Genomic DNA, 6,050 nt, shown 5'->3' on the forward strand with positions numbered 1-6,050 from the left:
ACATTTGACTTTTTCTTTCAACCTTTACATTTTATATATTAAATATAATCTGAATTGATTCTCACTGGTCAATTTTTATATTAAGAGGTCAGATAATGATTACAATTTCAATGATATTACAAATTTATGTATCAATTCTAGTTTGATAAGACATGCTACTGAGTTGTTGTTGTTAGCTGCGAAGTCGTGTCCAACCCATCGCGACCCTATGGATAATGTTCCTCCAGGCCTTCCTGTCCTCTACCATCTTCTGGAGTCCATTTAAGCCAGACATGTCAAACACAAGGCCCGGGGGCCAGATCCGGCCCGTGAAGTGGTTTTATGTGGCCCGCAAAGCCATCCTGGAAACAGTGAGGGAACGGCCCCCACTGCCTTGGCCCTGACCCAGAGACCCTCCTTCTGCCAGAGACCCTCAGATCTGTCCCACTCCTGCTCAGGCCCCCATAGGCACCCTTGATGTGAACGATGTAGAGCTGGCCACGCCCACCCAGTAGGCCATATGCACTCTAGCCATGCCCACCCAGTAGGCCACACCCACCCTGGCCACACCTACCCGGCCCCCTGAAGGCAACCACAATGCTGATGCGGCCGTCAATGAAATTGAGTTTGACACCCCTGATTTAAGCTCACGCCTACTACTTCAGTGACTCCATCCAGCCACCTCATTCTCTGTCGTCCCCTTCTTTTATTGCCCTCAATCTTTCCCAGCATTAGGCTCTTCTCCAGTGAGTCCTTCCTTCTCATTAGGTGGCCAAAGTATTTGAGTTTTAGCTTCAGGATCTGGCCTTCTAAAGAGCAGTCAGATGCTACTGAGATATAGTAGCAAATGTTAGGTACTCTTGGTTAAACTACATATTTCAATGAACCCGACTGACCCAATGTGTACATGATATAAAATTAAACATGACATCATTTTGTGAATCTGAATGCATACTTACTATTTATGTTCAGATTTGAACTGACCAATATAAAGAAAGTCTATACTTTTGTTAAGTAGGTATGCCACTAGGAATCTGAAAAAAACAATCCTCTCTGGAAACAATAAACTTTTTGCAAGTTGTATTTTTTAGAACAGCATAAGGAAATTGCAATTTAATATAAGTCTTTCAGTTTAAAGGTTGTCCTTGACTTATGACCATTTCTTCTGCAGCTATTGGAAATTACAATGGAGCTGAACAAAGGGACTTACAACCCCTACCTACTTATGTCCGCTGAAGCGCTCCACCTTGCAGTCATGTGGAAAAAAATGAATGCTCTCTCCTCCCACCCTGCTGGTTCTCTCAGGTTTTGGGCCTGCCTCCCACACTGCTTGGTCCTACAATCTCCCCTTCATCCTCATAATTTCAGTTTGTTACCTTTTCCATAGATCTTCTTGAGGGAGCAGTCGATCTGTCATGTGGCCTTCCTATACAGAAACCGCATGGAACCATCCAGATAGCAGATGCCATTTGGGGAATGGCTACAATGAAGTGTGGCCATTTGGGAATGGTGCCCACTTCTGGAATGGCAAATGAAGTCTCAGTACTGTATAGGGGGGCCGAGGGACAATCGTGTTTGGGAAGGAGCACTAGCTCTTCCCCAGTCAGCCTCCCTATGCAGTTCCCAAGGCCTGTGGCATCCTAGCAGAGTGGGAAGCAGAGCACAGGGTACCACAGAGGTGGGGGAGACCTGGGGAGGCAGGAAGCAGGCCATGTGTGAACTCAGGAAGGGCTGTAATGTAGGCCTGGAACTGCACTAGGACTCCCAAGGCTTCCTCCTCCATCACTGAGGCACCCCATGGTTCATTTGAACCATAATGGTTGACAACCACAATGGTGAGAACAGGGATTGAGATTGTTAAATGAGACAATCACATGGACACCTTGCTTATCAACTGTCACGATTCATGACTGTAATGGGCAGGCTCCATTACAGTCATAATTCAAGGACTACCTGTATTAAACTGATCTTAAGTAGTTCTACATATTTATGCACCTAATTTCAATTCTGAAAATATATGTAAGACACGATGTCATGTATTGTTTAAGATGTTTTCAAATGTTATGATCACATGTTGCATGACTCCTATGAATTTTTGCAGTTGTTCATGGTAGGGACCCATTATGTCTTGTATGACTGTAGATGTATACAAGAAATATCCATCTGTTTATCTAAAGGCAATCTCCTTCATGAACCTAACCACACTATAAAATGCATCAAATGTAAGATAGACAGAATTAAGCAAATTTTTCACAACCAGTTTTGCTGTTTTGTGTACATTCATTTATCCACAGAAATCAGTCACTAACATTTTAATATGATAGAGATGACGTATTATAGTATGTTGCATATATTATTTCATTAAATGTATTTCTGACATGAGCTTTGTTTCATAAACTGCTTATATAAAGGCAATCTCCTTCTTGAACCTAACCTCACTACAAACATGACCTGGGAATCTCCTTTTAACGTCAAGTCTGTTGGACAACACATTCATCTCATTCCCCACTCCACTGAGGCAAGCTTGAATCAATGTTAGATGTACTGTTAAAATATTGTTTTCTTCCTTATTCTGATACTATCAAAGGGTAGCCTCAAGGCATATACATCTATTAACTTTGTCATATATTATCTTGGAACAAAATCAGGCGATTGCAGTGACTTGCAGGGGAGCAAGATAAACATCAACAACCTGAGTGGAGAATTTGTTGTTATTTTCTCCCAAATTAGGGATGGGCGAATAGTATTCAACAGCAGTGGGAAAAGATTTTAAGACAGGCATCATGTGATACTAATGTGTGAAACAGAGCATGTCAAATGAGAACACTTTGAAAGGGAAAGAATATAACACTGATTGCATATTTTCTCACTAAGTTCATTTCAACTGCTAGTATTTGTCATGGTTTAATACCTATGCTGCAAGACATGGAATCAACATCATAAAAAATTAAACCTAATATCTTTGGATAAGAAGTAAAACTACTTTTATTAGTCCTGAGAAATGCAACAGGCTTCATTTAAAAAGTTTTTCATTTAGAGAATGAAACATTTCATAGAGTGGGAAGAGAGGAACAGAGCACTCAGATTAGGACAACTTCTTCAATATCCTTATATTCCATGGGAAGCTGTCCTGTGGCTGCCTACTTTTGGCAAGCACTCATTATCATCTCATAACAACACCTGATTGTCAGGGCATCAACAGAGCTACTCTAGTGGTTTCCATCTATGTTTTTGATCCCTTCTGTAGGGAATAAGTCACTCTGTTCCTTGTAGATCAAGCTGCACAAGGTCTTTACTTCTATCATCCAAATTTCTATTTCCCTCTTGTTAGTATTTCATATAAATCACTTTTTTGTACAGCATTTTGCCAGATATTCAGCTCTAAAGAAGTATTTCTGAGATATTGAGGATTTCTTTGACTAATCCACAAACACTCTGTCTTTCTGGTTTGTTAAACAGTCATTTATATATTCACCACATTACAGTATTGTGGTTTTTCAGCATACCAGTGTGACTCTAGCAATTGATTTTTAAAATAAGCCATAATTGACTGGGGTATATACAGTAGAACATTAAGCCACAAGTCCTTGATTACAAACCAGTATCACTACAATAACACTTTGCACTAAGCCAAAATCAAGTTTAATGTTATTGGCTTAGTGCAATGTATGAATTCAAAGTTACAGGACAGAGTGGGTGGGGAAGGGTGATTTTCAAGCATTTAAATGAGACTCACTTTGTAAAATATTGAAGATACAATTATGTGCATATTCATTAGTCAGTAATTCTAATACAATAACTTTTAGCAGACTTATCGAAGATTCTTTATAAAGGATACCATTAAATATGCTTATTATTTTTGCAAATGATAGATTATAGAAAATTTGAATATAAAGCTTGCCATCAAGTTTAATAAACATTTTATGAGAAGGCAAGATCTCTTTAGTTATGAAGCCGAATGATGAAAAAGTTAAATAACTTTAGAAGTGTGATAAAATGACTAATACACCATCTTTAAAATTATTTTCAATCTTGAATACTTAATGTAACTTATATAGATAATCCAAATGCTTATCTGAGAATGTATTCTATTGATCTCAATGGAGTGTACATCTTGAGTGGAAACCTCACTGTTAAAGTTCACAAGTCTATTTTTTTCAGACATAAGTTCTGAAAATTGAAATATGTGTAATGAAAGGATCTTACTTACATGCCTGCAGACAAATCTGGTGATATATTTCCTATAACAAAATATTATATTTTCTGCATAATAACTAATAATACTTTCCAAAAGCATCTCTATATAATCCTCAATAGGTGGATAAAGAAGGTAACTTCATTATTTTGCTGTGTTTATAAAATGTTGTTCAATAATATTACCTGCAGTGTTGTACATTGAATAAATTTTTCATTGCACTATTTATAATTTCAGTAATCCTATGGACATTGTGCTCATGTCCCACTTATTTCTATGTAACTATTTCTTCTACTCATCTTGGTGTTTGGTTAATGAAATAAAGATGTTTTCCCATTCCACACATAAATTTATTTCAAAGTTGCTAAAACTAAAAGTCAGATATTGGAATTGAGAAAAAGATGTGAATATTCCTCCCAAAAATAAGTATTTCAAACTATGATATGCATATTTCCAGGTTTTTCTTTATTAAAAATGCTTTTAAAATCTCAAACTGTACATAACAGAAAGTTTATTTGACTGAATAGGAGCCCCCTCTCTGTAGAAGATATTTTGAGATTTATCCCTAAAACAGCCATGATTAATAGAACTTCTGGTGTGACATCCCTATTTTAAATAAGAATTTTGTGCTTAATTTTTTCTGTATTAGTCAATTGACTGAAATTGCCATGATTTGTTAATTCACTGTAATGCTTTATAAAATACCACACAAACACATAGACAGATAAACTCTATTCTTCTGTCTTTTTAAATAAAGGATATATAGTAGAAATTAAAAAGTAACACTATTCAGTAGTCATCTATTATAATTTGTATAATTTGTCATCATTTATGATCCAACGTATTAAAGTTTTGAATGTTTTAGTATGATATAGAGAGAGAGCAACGTAGTGGCCTAGTGGTGAAAACGCTTGCCCCTCCCCCCTCATAAGGTTGAGAATTCAATCCTAGGTAGCAGCCAATATTTCTCTCCCAGGGCACAAAGAAAAAATATCTGTTGCAAACTCCGCATGGTGTCAGGAAATGCTCAGTTTCATCTAGTAGTTGCCTCGACTCTACCCCGAATTAAAGAACTACAGGATCGTAAAAAAGGACTATGACATACAGTGTGTGTGTGTATTAGTATACAAACATACCAACACACTTTGAGAATGTGTGCATGCTATAGAACTGTAACATTACAATGGTATGTAATTTTTCAATGATTTAAAAATTGCTTTCTGATCACCACTCACCTTGTTGCTAAAATCTCTGCTATAGGATTATGTAATCTACAGCTGTATAATACCATTCCACAATAAATTATAGCATAGTGGTATTTATAGCATAGGAGTATTTAAGTTGCTTTTCCTGTTTAATGTTTAGATAAAATTATATCTGGATAAATCATTATTATTCTAATTTTAAAAGATATTAAAAGTCCATTGTAACCACTAAACATGGTTACATTAAATATTAAACATGTGCCAAACTGAAACTGGTCCCATACAAGTGCATAATTATTACTGTTAAAGACACAGAGCAAGGTGAACTTACAGAAAGAGTAATATTCCCAATAAAGTAAAAAAAAATCTTAAAAGTTTACATCAGAAAAGAAGGAAAAAACAATTATTGATTAATGTTAGGAGTACCTGCCAAATAGTAGTCTTAATATCATAAGTTAGTGCAGCTGAAATTAACTGCAAACATATACAATTATTAGGTAATATGAGTTAATAAAATTGTTACCTCAAAGCAACAATTTATTTAAACCACACATTGACTCTCCAGCAGCGTGTTTTCTTGTTTCAATTATCTAAATTCATGTACAAAATTTTACATGGACTGCAAGTCTCATCTCCTCTTTGTAATTCTTACATTCTTCACATTTCCGCCC

The sequence above is a fragment of the Vipera ursinii genome (assembly GCF_947247035.1).
Source record: "Vipera ursinii genome assembly, chromosome: 7".
In the NCBI taxonomy this organism is placed as follows: Eukaryota; Metazoa; Chordata; class Lepidosauria; order Squamata; family Viperidae; genus Vipera; species Vipera ursinii.